Genomic DNA, 18,700 nt, shown 5'->3' with positions numbered 1-18,700 from the left:
TGTGCCACCCAAGTATTGCATCCCTGTAGGGTCAGACAGGCCATCACCTGAGCACACCATGTTGCTGAGTCTGAAATGTCCCCACAAGCTTATGTTTTGAATGCACGGTCCCCCCGGCTGTGGTGCTATTAAAAGGCTGCGGAACCTTTAGGAGGTGGACCTGGCTGGCGCAAGTAGGTCACGAGGGATGGGTCTTTGAAAGTTTTACCTACTTCTGGTTCCAGTCTAGTTTTCTCTGCTTCCTCGCCCACTCCATTTGAGCAAGCCATAGGCTCCAGCACCCACACCGCAACCGAGCCGCTTCTGTCTCCACGTCTTCCCCATCACGACAGACTGAAACCATGAGCCAAAGCAAGCCTGCCTTCCCTTAAATTATTCCTACCAGGTATTTTGACAGCGGCAATGCAAGAGAAATGAATCAATTTGGTTTCTTCACTGATGCCATTCCCATCACAGGGACTCATGACCTCTTTACAACTGGGGCACCTGTCTTCAAGCCTTGATACTGATATATGAGGAGCCCTTCATCTCCTTACCACATCTGATGCATCACCCTTGTGTTGCCATTATAATCTAGGGAAGAAATCCATGCGCAGCTCACTTCATAATTACCTCTTCTCTGTCTGGCAACCCCCCCTCTCTCTCACACACACACACACACACATCTCTCCACTACAGCATTTATCACTGGCATTGTTACCCATTTTCCATCTCCCCTGAGACCACAAGTCCTTGGAGGCAAGTACTGGGCCCAGCTCTATTTCAATTTCCTCCCATCGGCACAGCTTCTAGCACTGGGCTGTACTAGTGAAACCACTGAGCAGTTGGGAGAGTGATCCTCTGCTCCTTTGTTCATAGTGGACAGTGGTCAAGGATATTTTCTTCCCCGTGTGACACTCTTTCTAAGGATTTTTCTGTATGATTTCTTACAACTACATATGACTATGATTACCTGAAAATTTCAATAAATATCTACTGTTTGATCTGCTTCTGGTTTTTTTGGTGGAGACACACTCTTGCCCAGCATCATCCTGAGCCTCAGCAGGTAGCCCAGACTGGCCTTAAACTCAAAGCAGTCCTTCTGCCTCAGATTCCACAAGTGCTGAGACTAGAGGTCTCAGCCACCATGAACCACCATACTCAGCTTCGAGTGTTTGATTTAATGTTGATTTGAATTTAATTAATTAAAGAGTTCCACACATTGGAGCCCTGCTATCCTGCAGAGCCTGTCATGTTTGTCCTGCAGAGTAAGACAGCCCCACACCCAGATTCATGACTCCTGACCTCCAGCCAGGTCATAATAAGCCCGAATCTGGATTGCTGGGGCAAAAGATGTGTCCTCCTTGAAAGTGTTGCTGCCTTGACTCAGACTTGCATTCTCCAACTTCCATCTTATTCACTGTGACACTAATCTCCTTGGGAACTACTGTGTCCTATAGAAGGGCCATTCATAAATACTGGTGTGTTTCTTCCCTCTAAACCTATCAGCTCTCACCTCTACTCCTTCCCTGCAGCCCATGACAGGGATTCTAGCATGCCCTGTGGTTAATGTTCCAAAGCTTCCAGAACATTGACTGTGACTTGGATTTCTGACAAGCATTGCATGTTCAGAACAATGAAGACATGCTTCTCTCACCTGAGGGTTACAGAGGCTCATACAGAAGAGGAAGAAAGGAAGAGATGATCTCAAGTTGTGGATCTGGGTCCATGTGTATGGCTTACAAGATGCTATGAGAAGACTAGAGAGGGAAGGAGAACAAAACCTTAACTGCACGAGATGATGCTCACAGAGAAGCTTGGAGGTGATTTGTGGAGGACATGCCAAAACAGGCAAGGGATGAGGTCAGGAAAGGCATTTGAAGGGAAATGAACAGCAAGCGCAAAGTTCTGGGGTCAATGTTGCAGTTGCTGGGAAAATGAAGATGTTGGTCCAATTGGAGGCAAGAATCTGAGATAAGGAAGAAAGAACAGTAAGAAGGGCAGACCCCTTGTGGGCACCTGTTCCAGGACCCCAGGTTTCTAATTTACAAGTCAGTGAGGGGGATGAACTGATAGTATGGCTTCTGTAGTCCTAGCACTCAGGAGGCTAAAACATGAGGATTGCCATGGCTCAAGGCCATAGGGTTATATAGAAAGTCCCTGTGAACAAAAGAAAGGAATGAAGAAAGGGAGGAAGGAAGGAAAGAAGAAAAGAGGGAAGGAAGGAAGGAAGGAAGGAAGGAAGGAAGGAAGGAAGGAAGGAAGGAAGGAAGGGAAAAGAGAGAAAAGAAGGAAGGAAAGAAAGAAGGAAAGAAGAAAGGAAGGAAGGAAAGGAGGGAAGAAGGGTGAGAAATATAGTCCTTATAGTTTAAAAAGAAATAGGACATAGGCTATCTGGAGATGGTAATAAATCAGTGTATGTGATCCTGTGAGCAGCTGAGTTTTTCTGAGTGCTGATTGACGTGGGTCATGTAAGTTCCCGTTAATCCCACATGATTCTGGGAGGATATTGCCTAACAGAACTGCTCTCCTGAATTGCTAGGACATTAGGAAGGCTGCAGCCACAGGTGGATTGCTGTGACTCCTCAACTGTAAATTCTCCTGACAGTCACGGTGACTCACGATGAAAGCATGAGTATGCCATGGAGTGCATCTCGAGATTGCCACCATGGCCAAGAAAAGCCATATTCTTTGGGCATCTGGCCAGGGGATCCGGGCATCTGTTGAACAAATGATCCTCCCTCACACTGGGTGCCATGGGCCTCTTTACTTCCTGAATCATGCTCACTCCCCAGGAATACATATATAAAGAGAACACACCTGTGTTCACATCTCCAGTTCACCACTTGCCAACTGGTTGAACAGTGGCAGGGAACTCCTCAGCCTCCGTTTCCCCATATGTCATACAGAAATAACCAATGATCTTTACATCAGAGTATTGCTAAAAATATAATACACGAGCAGCACCCGGCTAGAAAGAAATGTCTGTGGCTAAAGAGATGGCTCAGCAATTAAAGACACTTGCTTGTGATACCTGATAGCCCAGGTTCAATTCCCACAGTTCCCAGGTAAAACCAGATGCACAAAGTGGCTCATGCATCTGGAGATCCTTAGCAGTGGCAGGCGGCCCTGGTATGCCCATTCCCATTCTCTTGTTCTCTCTCTCTCTCTTTCTCCTTACAAATAAATAAAACTAATTTTAAAAGAACCCTGAGAGACTGGCATTATTATTATTGGGGGTCTAATCCCATCTTCAGCCCAGATCTTCAAGATGGCTGAAAGTGAGGAACCGAGGACTGGGAGAATCTAAAGAATCTCAATCTCAGTGGTATAACATACGTCATCTCAGGGCACACAACAACCCAGCCAAGGAGAAGATGGCAAATAGCTGGGCTTCCTGGCATAGGCACCGTTGGCTCGCTGTGAGAATGATGGGTCATTCCCTGTATGACCCGTTCATCTGCCAAGGACCTTGTCAAATAACTTGAGGTTGCAGAATCAAAGGACCATTCAGAGATGGCAGTATTTCCATGAGTACATTTAAAAGTCCAAGGTTCCAGTTCAGATACTATAGTGAAACTAAGTTCTCCCCAGCCCATTGCAAATGGACTCAACCCAAACAAGAAAGAAACAGCTAATGGAAATAAATAGGTATCACGTGGTGACTATGTGTCCCTGTAGCCTACAGAGTCTTGGTCAGGGTTTAACTAAATGACAGTAGCCCTGCATTGATTTTAAACCCTAATGTCGGAGGATGTTAAACATTTTACAAGGGGTATATAATTAGGCTACAAGGATGCTCAGCCCATACCTCAGCAGGGAGTGATTCTCTTTTACCTGCCTAGTGAGATTCCAATGGTCTTCCTAAAGCTATAACAAAAGATGGCCAGGCTGGAAAAGGACAGATTTCCAGAGTGAGTGGAGATCACAGTGTGTAAATCTTTAAAAAGCAGGTTACCACATCTACTGTCATAGTGAGTAGGGACCATCAGAGGGTAAGTTCAGCTACCACAGATGTCAACTGATAGGCATGGTGGCTCATGCCTACATGGTGGCACTGAGGAGGTGATGGTGGGAAGATCAGGGTCCAAGGTCATCCTCAGCTATATAACAAGTTCAAGGCTAGCCTGAGCTACATGGGTCCCTGACAGTGAAGGGAAGGAGGGAGGGGAATGGGAGGAAGGAAATCAGATGATAATGGCAGAGTTCTTCCACAATCTTCTTTGAGTAACCCTTAAACTGAGTAGTTACTATGGTTAGTGAGGAGGGCTCTGAATGAAGGATTATGGGCCTCAATGTCCACTTATAAGTCTACATAAGACTGGAAGGTACATACCACAGAACTCCATGCAGAAAAGCTAACATGGGGTCAGAGATGGGATCTTACCTATACTGGGCAGGCTCAGGCTCCTGGAGGGCAGTAGCAAGACCATCAGTGGTCATTTTAAAGTTTGGACTTAGTCACCAGTTGTTCTCGGCAAGTCCTTCTGCCACTCTTACAAAGTCCTAAGTCAGAGAGTTATTCTTCATAGAACTTCTTCAAGGTAAGTAATAGCTCCTCATGTTTATAGATGGGAAAACTGAGATTCCATAGACTCTTATGCTTGTATATTTTCTTTTTTTTCTTTTTTTTTTTTTTTTTTTTTTTTGTTTTTCGAGGTAGGGTCTCACTCTGGCTCAGGCTGACCTGGAATTCACTATGTAGTCTCAGGGTGGCCTAGAACTCTCAGTGATCCTCCTACCTCTGCCTCCCGTGTGCTGGGATTAAAGGCGTGCACCACCACGCCCGGCTTGCTTGTATATTTTCTATACAAATTATTAAAATAGTATGCCCCAAATTCTTCTCCTAAGCTGCAATAGCCTTGGGATTCTTTTTTTTTAATTTCTTTTGTTGTTTACTTTTTTATTTATTTATTTGAGAGCAACAGACAGAGAGAGAAGTTAGCAGATAGATAGAGGAAGGATAGGCGCACCAGGGACTCCAGCCACTGCAAATGAACTCCAGATGCATGTGCCCCCTTGTGCATCTGGCTTACGTGGGTCCTGGGGAACTGAGCCTTGAACCAGGGTCCTTAGGCTTCACAGGAAAAGCACCTAAATGCTAAGTCACCTCCCCAGCCTAGCCTTGGGATTCTTTTATTTTTATTTTTTTTTTATTTTTATTTATTTGAGAGTGACAGAGTGAGAGAGAGAGGCAGAGAGTGAGAGAGAGAATGGGTGCACCAGGGCTTCCAGCCACTGCAAACGAACTCCAGATGTGTGCGCCCCCTTCTGCATCTGGCTAACATGGGACCTGGGAATCTAGCCTCAAACCTGGGTCCTTAGGCTTCACAGGCAAGCGCTTAACTGTTAAGCCATCTCTCCAGCCCAAGCCTTGGGATTCTTCACTTGATCTTAGCCAAAAGGCCAAGAAGTGATAAGCCTTGGGATTCTTGATAGAACTTCATCATCATTCTCCCTTCGAAGTTGGGAGAAGGGAGAGACTCTACATTTTGCATGATTTACCATGCTAGCAATGCTATGTGGCATTATTATAAAGAACACCATTTCTAGAAGCATTTAGAGAAGTGTGAGGACTATGAACCTGTGACAAGGAAGATACCAGGGTCACTGAGTTGAATGATGCGATGAAGTAATGGGTAGGACCCAGTCTTTATCAAACAAACCAGCAACAGGGTTTCTTCATTGCCTCAAGTGCTTTTTTTTAAAAAATATTTTTTGTTCATTTTTATTTATTTATTTGAGAGTGACAAAGAGAGGGAGAGAGAGAGACAGAGAGAGAATGAGCGCGCCACAGCTTCCAGCCACTGCAAACGAACTCCAGACGTGTGCGCCCCCTTGTGCATCTGGCTAACGTGGGTCCTGGGGAATTGAGCCTCGAACTGGGGTCCTTAGGCTTCACAGGCAAGTGCTTAACCACTAAGCCATCTCTCCAGCCCATTGCCTCAAGTGCTTTTGAATGAATTGATTGGTTAGCCACAAAGATATTTTCCACACTATCATTTACCACAGCACTGTCTGCCAAGAGCAAGGTCAAAGACAAGGGTCTCTGCACTGCTCTAGCACCAGGGAAGAGATGGGAGTCTATCACCTCCTTGTCTGGGCAGGAAAATTGCTTTCTCCTTCTTTTCTCTTGCTTTCCCACTAATTCAATACATTCCATGGAGGCCTCCTTATAATTAACTCTCCAGCCAACCACTAGGAAGTGACCCTCACCTCTACAGCCTGTTCTTCCTGTCCCTGTTGCTTTGAAAGACAATAGGCACAAACTGCACATGACAGATACGTGCAGTACAATAACGCTTCAGTCAATGACTGACCAGATACATGTGATCCCATAGGGTACATTGCCTACCGACATCGTAGGCTAAGTACACACAGATGTTCACACAGTGAAGTTCCTTGACGATGCATCTCTTAAAACATGTCATGAGCTGGTCCGGGAGAAACTACAGAGGAAGCAGGAGCAGAACCATGAGTATTGCTCCCAGGGCAACAAGCATGGAGATGAAGTGATTAAATGCATCGTAACAGAAAGACAGAAGCTGCAGAGAACTCAACACTACAAACAAACTGCTAACACGCCCAAGGCTCAGGGGCTACTGTGGAAGGAAGAGGGGCCAGGAAGACTATGAGAGTCACAGGTGGGTAGAAATATTCTGAGATACAGTAACCCCCCACCCCAGAGGCCCTAATTACCTCACAGTGAACACCATAGACCCTAATGAGGAGGGCCCTTGGGGAAATGGGGATGGGGGTGAGAGGACCCCAACACGGCATTGTATCCCAGTGCTCAGAATGGACCCGGTATGGTAGACTCACTCAATAAGTCTCTTTAGTTAAACTTTACTTAAACGTGTCTCAACCACATGCATTCACCTCCATTTCTCATTTAACCTTGACAGTCATTGGACAAGCCATCATCTGTCCTGTTTTGGAGATGAAAGAAAGGGAATTCCAAAGGGAACCTACAGTGAAGTCTGAAGGGCCGCCGGAGCGGCACTGGGAGCTGGGCAGCCAGCCCTTCCTTTGCTCCAGGGCTCAGTGGCATCCCTTCATCTCAAGCCAGGAAGAATATTTGCAAGGCTGTCAGCCATGTTGCCAGTCTGCACAACTCTCCTTAGTCACTACTGGAGATTAACTTTTTTTTTTTTTTTTTCTATTTCAAGTCAACGGCTAAAGGCCACTTCCAGAGCAAACACAGTAAATTCCTTGGATGGGCCAGTCCAACCCAGGTCCCACTGTTGCCACTTTATTACTAGAATTGACTTCTTCACAAAGATTTAAACACATTTTGCCATCAGCTTTTATAGACCCAGCGCTGTAAGAGGAAGAGAAGCAAGGCTCTAAAGTCAGACCCAAGATTAAATCCTAGTTCTGTTGCTTTATCAACTTTGTGACCAGAGCAGACCACCTGATTGCCCTAGCAATGCTCTATGCTATGCATGATAGAGTTCTTATATGTGATCACAAGCAGGCTGCCTAATCATCCTAGTGATATCATGTAATACATATCATATAAGAATACTTATGTATGAGCCTAGCAAACTGCTTACTCACCCAAGGCTTTAGTTTTCCTATCTGTATAGTGCAGGCAAGGATTTCTACTGTTTGGGCTTGAGAAGTAAAAGAAATAATGAGCAATAAACTAGGAAAACATCATTATATATAGATTAGATGGCTAGATGATTGATACTGAGATGATAGACAGATGACAAATGATAAATGGATTAATAGAGGGATGACAGCAACACACAATAGTGAATTTGTGTGTGTAGTAGGTGAGGCATGTTAAAGGTTAATGCACATGTGTGTTCAGTTGTATGTGCCCTGTGCACACATGTGCAGTGGCTAGAGAACACAGAGTGGCCTCTTCTGTCCTTCTCTGACAGAACCTCTGCAGGAACCCGCAGATCATCATCCAGATATCTCAGTCAGGCTGACTAATGAGTGAGCCCCAGCGAGTGTCTCACCTCTGAGCCCTTCAGCACTGGGGTCTCAGGAATGCAAGGTCACACCTGGTTTTTTTATGCAGGTGATGAGAATGGGACTCAGGTCCTCATGGTTACACAGAAAGAAATCATACACACTGACCCATCTGCCCAGCCCCACATTTATTTGCTGCCTGAGAAGTTAAATATTAAGAGTTTAGGGAGGCTGGGCATGGTGGTGCACACCTTTAATCCCAGCACTTGGGAGGCTTAGGTAGGAGGATGGCTGTGAGTTCGAGGCCAGTCTGAGACAACACAGTAAATTCAAGGGCAACTGGGGTTAGGACAAGACCCTACCTTGAAAATCCAAAATATAAAGAGTTTAGGGGGTAAGGGCTTAGACTGTAGCCAAGTAGAATACCCCAGATAGAGGTTCTGGGTTTGACCCCCAGAACTACAGAAGTGCATGCATGCATACATACATACATATATACATGCATACATACACAGTTTAGGAAAAGAAATAATGATATTATCATAAATACCTCTCTCTTTTTGGGGTAAGAGGTCAAAGAATAAGACATTAAATCACCTGCCTAAAGTTACATAGCTAAAATTGCCGCGTCTCAGTGAATCCTGTACTGGCAAGGTGCTTGGCCTCCACTTGACATTCAGTAATCATTTGCAGAATAAGTGGATAAGTAAATGTGGTCTAATGCCAGTACAGTTCTCGGGTCTTCTTCAGGCAGTGCCATCCCCACTACATCTAATTTCAATAAGAACTGTTACATGAGATTTGTGACCATGGAGGAATTGTCTCTATAGCCTTGAGAACTAATTTAACCAACTCTCTACAGTTTCCTTCCCAAAGAGAGGGCCAGAGCTCAAGAACACAGGGATTTTTAATGACCGCATGACAATCCCTTAATAAGACAATTCTATTTATCTTTGTGCTCTGGGGATATAATAGAAATAGAATTCCCCTTGGTAACAGTCAATTCTCATTTGCTTTAGTCCTATGGAATTAAATTTAGTTCTATAAAGAGTTCTGCAGTGGTCAATGGCAGGAGGCCAAATACAGAGTCAAGATACATGGGTTCAAAGCTCAGTTTCTGTGAACTGTAGGCATAAGCCTGAGCTGTTTCTCCTCATGTCCAAAATAAAAATAATATTTGCCCTTCCCATTATAGCAGTAAGGAGTAAGTGGGGTCCTATGCCTCATTCAACATGGAGAGTGCTTAATAAATATTAATTCACTTGATGGAATGCAAATGTAGTGTCTGGCACATCATAGATGCATCATAAGATTGTGTCCATTCAGATCAACTCTAGCATTATAGCTGGGTGCCTAAGAGGCCCTTAATAGGTATTTATTCACTGAATGGAATGCTTGCCCAATGACTGGCATAGTAGTTGCCTAATGAATGTTCATTCATTCAGTGGAATACTAACACAGTACATAGCACTTAGTCAACACTCAATAAATGCTGGTTGAATCCAAGTAGAGAAAATAGAGCTTTATTTGCTTAATGAGATTTTGCAATCCATAAATATTATACATTGTTGCCAGTGTTTTACAAAATGAACCAGCCATTGCTGAAATAGTCTCAGCTTGTTCTTGTTAACAAATCGCTGGAAACTATGTTCCAAACATACAGCATTCACATAATCATCGTATGAATGTGCCCTGACAACATGGCAATGCTAAACACCTCCAGGACCCGAAACAAGTGGGAAGAGAGTGTCATCAAGAAGTCAGGAAAGCATCTGTCTTCACACAGAGAAATGCAGCCTCTCAGTTCCTCCTCTGTATATACAGAGCCCAACTTGACAATTGTTCTGGAAGATTCTAGGGACCTAGGATCCTGAGGAAAAATTCTCAAGTGCAAGCAGAGATTGTCAAGAATTACAATTGCTATAAATATGTATATATGAGGAAAAATACAGGTGTAAACTTTTATACAGATTATCTTTGGAAGTTTTGCTTTATTTAAGTGCTTTGCAAAAATAAAGTAGTTCCCTTGAAGATAGGAAAGTGGCTTTTCTTAGAATTTCTACTGTTAAAGGACACATTCTCTAAAATGACCACCAAGCAAAAGACTTTAAAGAAAGGAAAGAGATATATGCCTTTAATGTACATGTGTTGGGGCTGGAGCTAGGGCAATAGCTCAATCAAAGTGCTTGCCTTGCAAGCATGACAAGCTGAGTTATATCCCTAGTACACACATAAAAAATGCCAGGCATAATGGTGCATGTCTGTAATCCCAGCACTACAGAGGCAGAAACAAGAGGACCTATGGGGCTCACTAGCCAACCATCTCGCCTAATTGGTGAGTTCCCAACTAAAGAGTGACGCTTTCTTAAAAAATGTGCTTAGCATTCCTGAAGATAATACCCAAAGTTGGCCTTTGGCATCCACATATTTATACACAGAGAGAGAGAGAGAGAGAGAGAGAAAGAGAGAGACAGAGTATTGTTTTCCCCTGTTAACCAGCAACCCAAAACAAGCCAGACATGGTGGTGCATGCCTTTAATGCCAGCACTTGAAAAGCAGAGGTAGGAAGATTGCCATGAGTTCAAGGCCACCCTGAGACTATCAAGTGAATTCCAGGTCAGCCTGGGCTAAAGCAAGACCCTACTCAAAAAACAAAGCAAAACAAAACAAAAAAGCCCAAAAGAGGGCTGGAGAGATGGCTTAACGGTTAAGCGCTTGCCTGTGAAGCCTAAGGACCCCGGGTCAAGGCTCGATTCCCCAGGACCCACATTAGCCAGATGCACAAGGGGGCGCACGCATCTGGAGTTCATTTGTAGTGGCTGGAAGCCCTCCCTCTCTCTCTCTCTCTCTCTCTCTCTGCCTCTTTCTCTCTCTGTCACTTTCACATAAATAAATAAATAAAAATAAACCAAAAAAAAAGCCCCAAAGAGACAAATTCTGTGTGATTCCTGTACAGAGCAGATGGCACCAAGGCTTGGACCTGCAGAAGAAAAGTGAATTTTCCTGGTATAAAAGGTGGAGAAAGAGAAAGCCAGGCATGAAAGAGAAGGTGAAGTTGAAGGTATGAAGAGGAGGAGGAGGAGTCTGGTATGGCTGGGCTTCAGGTGTAATTGGCTAAGGGGTTATCAACAAGAGGGATGCTGAGCAGGTGGGGCCATCTCAGAGACCTTTACTGCCAAGACAAGGAGCTTAGTGAGACTTCACTCCATGACCATTGAGGAATACACTATTTATAACTTGTTAATAATGCTACATCAGGCTTATTTTAGATTTGGACCCTTATTATTATTAATTATTATTACTATTTTTAAAAATGTTTTTTAATATTTTTTATCTTATTTGTTTAAGAGAGAGAAAGAGGCAGAGAGTGAGAGAATGGGCATGTCAGGGCCTCCAGCCACTGCAAATGAACTCCAGATGCATGTGTCCTCGTCTATCTGGCTTACGTGGGTCCTGTGGAATTGAACCGAGGCCCTTTAGCTTTGCAGATAAACGCCTTAACTGCTAAGCCATCTCTCCAGCCCTTATTATTATTTTGTATTTCCTCTTCCAGTAAATAATATGGGATCACTGTATATGTGCTCATTTTTTAAATCATAAAATTCCAAGGAATGGATAGATGTGAAAAGTGTTCACTGTGCAAGTCTGAAGATCAGAGTTGAAGTCCCAGCCCCCATAAAAGCAGAGACAAGTAGTGTAAGCATCAGTAATCCCAATATACCTATGGTGAAGGAACATTGTCAGTAGAATCCCAGAGGCCAGCTAACCTGGTGTTTGCAACAGCAAACAATGAGAAACCTTGTCTCAAAAAAAGTGTGAGGAAAAGACCAGCACCCCAAGGTTTGTCCTCTGGCTTCTACGTGTGTACTGTGGCACATTCATGCCTATGTTTACACATATACCATACATACATACGCCATACACACATACATACTTACATACATGCACACGTACAAAAATGCATCCTAAACAAGAAGCAGTGGTGTGCTTCTAGCAGTTCACCTGGATTGCCCATGTTCTCTGATCCTTTATGCAGATAGTCTGTGTGTCCATAAACCCAAGCCCCTCTCGGTAATTTTAATGAGGAGCATTCCATCAAAGGAATAAGTCTTCTCTACAGTTCCTGGGAGGCCACAGGTGCCATTTCAGAGATGGCTGGTTCAGGTGCAGCTCCAAAGTGAAGATGCAGAAGCCAGGCTTCTCATTCGCTAATTCTCGTTCTCACAAGCTTGGTGACCGTGTTCCATGCCATGCATCTGAGTCAGTCCACAGGCTCGCGTGTAGCCATGACCTCACTTGCCAGCAGCAATGAGATCAGGACTACAGCCTTCAACTCATGGCCAGCATCCACGTCTCCTGGGAGGTCACCTCATTGGTGGATTTGCTTCCAAAACTCTTATGGCAAGGAAGTCACGGAAACGTAGTCTTTACTCATTTGGGCCCTGAGGTAAAGAAAGGCCCAAAGAAGCTGACTGAAAAGGATGCCTGGTTCTAATGAACGTAACCAGTTCAGTCAGGAATAATCCTGTGTTGCCTGAATAATACAGAAGGTACATTCTCCTTCAAAAAAAAAAAAGGAAGGATGGGCTGGAGAGATGGCTTAGCGGTTAAGTGCTTGCCTGTGAAGCCTAAGGACCCCAGTTCAAGGCTCAGTTCCCCAGGTCCCACGTTAGCCAGATGCACAAGGGGGCGCACGTGTCTGGAGTTCGTTTACAGAGGCTGGAAGCCCTGGAACACCCATTCTCTCTCTCTCCCTCTATCTGTCTTTCTCTCTGTGTCTGTCGCTCTCAAATAAATAAATAAATAATAAAAATTAAAAAAAAAATTTTTTTAAAAAAAGGAAGGAAGGAAGTTGTCTTGGGGCTGAGGAGGTGGCTTAGTGGATAAAGCACTTGCTACGCAAGCTCAACAACCTGAGTTCAGAACATAACACCCATGTAAAAAGCCAGACACCCATGTAAAAGATGTGCCATTTGTCTATAATGTGTGTATGTACATGTGTATGGCATGTGCATTTGTGTGGGCATATGGATACCACGACACATGACACATAAGATGTTCCTAATCAGCCTCACCCGTGGGTGATAAGGGAGACAGACAGGACAATCTGCTGGAAGCTTCTGGGCCAGCCTAGCCTGGTGAAAACAGTGGTGAACCATGTGAGATCCTGTCTCAAAGGAAGTGGAAGGTGAGTACCGACCCATGCACTTCACTGACCCCCACATGCACACCATGGCACAAGCACACCCACACTCATACACACTCTCACACACACATACACACAAATCTTCTTTGAGCATGAATACAATGCGCTAGGAAAATGAAAGATCTTTTTAGCAGTCTTTGCAGCAGCTTTATTGAGGTATGACAAATCATCTTAATTTTTATCTAAAACAATAAAGTCCTGCCTATTCTTCATCCCTTTCCTCATCATCTTTCCTTCTCCTCTCCCTTTTACTCTCCTTTCTGTTTGAAGAATCCAGTTCTAAATCCATTAGTTGGAACAAAGCCAGGTCCTTCTGGGAGTAGGACTATCACAGGGCCTAAGAGTGAAACATCCGAGCCTGTGCCTGCAGAAGGGCAGCCTAGACAGGAGGTCAGAGGGGTTAGCACAAAGCCACAGCCCCATGTGGAGTCTCAAAGCCTTCCCACAGTCTGCACGAAGCAGAGCAAACACCAGGAAAGCTGAGGCACCTGTTTACGTGGGGGATAGGTTTGAGATCCTGAGTTGGAGCAGCAAAGACATCCCTATAAGGAAAATAGTGGCAGAAAGGGGGGATGGGTTATATCTAGGAGGATTAGTCAAGAGTGAACAGATTTAGGTAAATGGGAGCAAGGTGTATCACTGTGGGACAAGGGAGTCAGAAATAAAGAAGTAAATCCCACGGTGGTTGTGGTGGTTTGAATAGAATAGATGGCAACCAATATATTCAGTTGTTTGTTTGTAGTTTACATCTGCAGCCACCTGGCTGGAGGCAGTACTGTGTGGATCTTAAGGTGTGGTGGTGGGTTTCAGATTTTAATCTAAAGATATGCAAAGTGTGCCTAGCTGGAGTTCCTGACATGTGCTGTGGCTTTTGATGTTTAGGCTTGTTTGTCTCTCTCTGCTTGGTCCCGTGAAGGCAGGCCAGCTACTTCTGCTGTAATGGAACTTCCCCTGGATCGGTAAGCCTCAGTAAATACCCCTTCCTCCATAACTGTGCCTGGTCTGGAAGTTCATCTCAGTGAACCTGAAGCTGTCTGCTACAGTGGTGCTAACGTGGGAATATGTATATAAACTGGTCATTTTCAATATATGTAAGATTATGTAAGAAGGTAGATGATAGGTAGGTAGGTAGATAGATAGAAAGAAGAAAGAAAGATAGATAGATGATAGATAGATGACAAATAGACAATAAATAAGTTTTTCTACATGTGTATTTTATAGCTCTGTCGTCACATAGGAACTAGTAATAGTGACACTCCAACAATGAACAGATATATCTCCTATATATTTGTTTGGTTTGATGTTTTTTGTTTTGAGATAGGGTTTCATGTAGCCCAGGTTGGCCTCAAACTCACTAGATAGCAGAGGAATACCTTGAACTCCTAACCCTCCTGCCTTAATCTCCTGAGTGTTGGGATTCCTGACCTGTGTCGCCATACCCTGCCCAGCACCTAACGTGCGTGTGTGTGGTGTGCGTGTGTGTGGTGTGCGTGTGTGTGGTGTACGTGTGTGTGGTGTGCGTGTGTGTGGTGTGCATGTGTGTGGAGACCAGGGCTGGTATTCCAGCATCTGCCTCTCAAGCCTGGGTTACAGGTGGGCCACCACGTCCACCTGCCATTTAGCTGGGTGTTAAGCACCAGAACTCCGGCCCTCTGTTTTGTGAAGAAAACACTTTATCCACCCAACCATCTCCTAGCCCCACACATAAATCTTGGCTTTAAAATTACATTCTGTACTCAAATAAATCAGTGCTCCTTGGAAAAAAAAAAAAGGCTGAATCCTGAGCTGCGTGGGGGCAGGGAATGGCCAAAATCAGCCCAGAGCTTCTTGCTACGCCAGGGTACCAGGAGGGATTCGAAGAATGGTGGAAACATGACAAGGGGACACAGAAACCAGGTGCAAGGACTTTTACTGGTTAAATTTGGGACACTTTAAACCTCCAAACAAGCAATAAAAACAATGGATTATAATTCATTAATAAGTAGGAAACACAAGCCACATCAATGAGCAGCTGTGAACATTTAATGGAGAACAGAGTATTTGCATAAAGCATCTCCCTCCAAATTACAAAGGGCAAACAGAGTGGAACTTTCCAGAAGAGAAGTCTAGAGGATGCCACCTTAGGAAGTAGTTCTGGACCCTCATCCAAAGCAGGGCAAACTGAAATCCCGCACCCTCCACGGGGCACACACGAGGACCAGCATCACCCCCGGGACTATCCCTACCCATGCTGCGCAGCTGCAGACACAAGAACAAACACTGCAGAAACTCAGACAGACAGAGGTTTTATGGAAGAACTGACCTCTAGTCTTCAAGTGTCCAAGTCATAAAAATAAGGAAAGATTGAGAAACTGGTCCATGCTAAAGGAAACTGAAGAGACATGACAACTAAGTATGATTCTAAATTGGAGGATTTTAGAAGGACTATAAGAATATTTTGAAGCAACTGGTACAGCTAGAATAGGGCTTGAGAATTAGACAGGAATATTGCATAGATGTTAATTTCCCCAATTTTGATGTCTCCACTGTGGTTAGATAGAATGTCTTTGAGTGCAAGAAATACTCACTTCAGTATTCCAAAGCCATAGGGCACCTGTGTGGTAACTTGCTTGCAAATAGTTTAGAAGGGAAAAAAGTCCTTTGCACTGCACTTGCTTCTGTACATTTGTAAATATTTCAAAATAATTTCTTTGAGACAGGGCCTTGCTATGTAGACCAGGCTGGCTTGAAACTTGCTATGTATCCCCGACAGACCTTGAATTTATGATCCTCCTGTCTTAGCCTCCTAGGTGCTAAAATTGCTAACATAAGACATCATACCTGGTTTAAAATTTAATTTTGTTGTTGTTGCTGTTTTCAAGGTAGGGTTTCACTCTAGCCCAGGCTGACCTGGAACTCACCCTGTAGCCCCAGGATTGCCTTGAATTTACAGTGATATTCTTACCTATGCCTCCTGGATGCTGGGATTAAAGGCGTGCACCACCACAACCAGCTAAAATTTATTTTTGAAATAGTATTAAGTACCCAAGTTCATCCAGGAAATCCAAGTATAAGAAATTACTAGTGAAAACCTCACCTGTCTCACTGCTTCAAACTAAACTCCTTTGAAGCTATCCAAACACATGGCAATCCTCTATTTCATATGGAATCTTGAAAATATAGAAAATGAAATTCTGCTGAGGAGTTTTCTGGAATACATAGCATTCCTAGAGATGGCGTTGGATATACATATCTCCAACCTTCCAGCAATGACTGTAAGGTAAGAAAAGAAAACATGCTTGAGAATAAGAATTGTGCAGATGGAAATGTTAGTTTGTTACTTCTTCAGTACGCTACTTTGAACAACTGCTTACTCCTCCTCGGCTTTGGTTTCCTGAACTATGAAGTGGAGATGATGGTGTTTACTTCACAGCATTGTTGAGAGAATGAAATACAATGATGGGTGTGGACCTGCCCACCTAATGACTGGCATGGCACCGGAGCACAAGCTTTCTGTTTTGTTTTTAATTGCACAACAATTTAATCTTACATAACCCAATAAGTTCCTATGACCCCGACATAATTTCTCTGCCTGTAGCTGGACACATATGCAATTTGCTTGCTCTTCCTTGCACTGAATGATTGACATGCAGGTATTAGGAGCCTATGGTGCAGAAGTCTATTGTTCACGTGGGAAGCAATGAGCTCCACAATACTTGTTTTAGCCTTCAGTGAGGAAGAGGAAACGGCAAACACAGCTCCACACACGGCCGTGAACTATGAACTTAAATCAGCTCAATACTCTAACCAGACGTGTAAGTGTTTGCATATATGTGTATGCATGCGTACAAGCATGCGTGCACACGTGCCCGCACTTCATTCCCTGTCTCTTGCTGTAGCTGTCGAGTCCACCCATTTCTCTGTCACATACATATTTATTTTCCACTGAGTTCTGGAAACTTTTCCAAGGTAGAGCAAGAAAGAGAGAATGCAGCTGACGTCTGTCTCCCCTGGGAATTATGTCACTCCTTGATTTAATTCCTCTTGACATTTTCTCCATTGTACTTTCTGCTCTTCATCAAAACACATCCCCTCAGCAAACAAACGTACGTATTGACGACTCAAGACAGTCTGGGAGATGGTTGCATATGCCCACGTGTAAAGTTGAAAAACTACAAGCAGACAAACAAAATGTGTGGCCTTATTCCCTAAGCTTACATGAGCACAAACCTGGTGGTTCAGACATTCAAAGTTCCAGAGGGTTCTCTGCAAGCTCCACTCGGGCAAGGTAGAAGGCTTTATCTTCCATTTTTAGGTCTTTGGCAATTTTGTTTGCTTAAGCTTAATTGTTCCCGGATACTGACAGGGTATGGAAGGTAACTGTTTGATTTTAGTGAGTCTTTCTGGCATTGATTTGCTGTCCTAGCTGAAAAAAAAAAAAAATCACCAAAATACATACATGCAAACTAGGCAGAGTTTGACTTTTTTGTACTTTTTATTTTGTTTTACTGGGAAAAAAAATGCTCATGGGGATGAAATGCAGATCAAACCCAGCTGCGCTGCCGCTGGACACGAGAGCGGAGCTGGGGCTGGAGAGGGACGCTTCATTCGCCAGAGCCGAGCCGACTCTCCTTAGAGAAACAGCAGCTATGCCCTTAGCCAGGCAGCCAGCCACCCAGCCGAAAGTCACACACCCTTCCTGGCACATCCCTTTCCCTCTCCTGCCTCCACTGTTTCTAAGAAAGGGGTCTGACCAAGTGGAATGGTCCCAATATCTCCACCTCCCAAGTAGCCAACACAGGACCATTGTAACTGGCAGAAGGGTAGCTGGAGTTTGAGATGTAGACCAGAGGTGCAAACTGTGAAGCAATTGTTGTGACAGCATCCAGTCATACAGGCAGGTCCCCTTGAGGTGAGGAAGCCACCTCACCCTCACCCATCCTGGTCCCCTGGGTGTTTAGTCAAATCTGTGCACACCAGGGACACGCACTACCTGCCCGTCCCAGGGGCGTCACCTTGGTCCTCTGAACATCATCGCCAGGCCTCTTCCAGCCCCTGCGCTCCACCCCTCCTGCCGTTCCCTCCACGCTCTTCTTCCTCAGCTCCCCGTGAAATACTGGTACAGTGTAGGACTCCATGCCTGAACTCTTCTAATTTCCCACATCTTCTCTTCAGTGGGTAACTCTCAAGATGAACAAGGAAGAAAAGTGGGAGAACAAAATGTCAGCCCTGTCAGAATCCTGGGAGGTGTGGGGATGTAGTCCAGTTGGTAGGACGCTTGCTTAGCATGCCCAAAACCAAAACTGTGAGCTGAGCTTCGGCCCCAGCACTGCATAAAACCAGGCCTGTTCTATAATCCCAGCTCTAGGGAGGTAGAAGCAAGAGGATCAGAAGTTCAAGTCCAGCCTCAGCCACAAAACCAGTTAGAGGAGCCTGTCTTAAAAAGCAAGACAAGGGGCTGGAGAGATGGCTTAGTGGTTAAGCGCTTGTCTGTGAAGCCTAAGGACCCAGGTTCGAGGCTCGGTTCCCCAGGACCCACGTTAGCCAGATGCACAAGGGGGTGCACGTGTCTGGAGTTCGTTTGCAGTGGCTGGAAGCCCTGGTGCGCCC

This window comes from Jaculus jaculus, chromosome 1 (assembly GCF_020740685.1).
Source record: "Jaculus jaculus isolate mJacJac1 chromosome 1, mJacJac1.mat.Y.cur, whole genome shotgun sequence".
In the NCBI taxonomy this organism is placed as follows: Eukaryota; Metazoa; Chordata; class Mammalia; order Rodentia; family Dipodidae; genus Jaculus; species Jaculus jaculus.
This window is presented reverse-complemented; position numbering follows the sequence as displayed.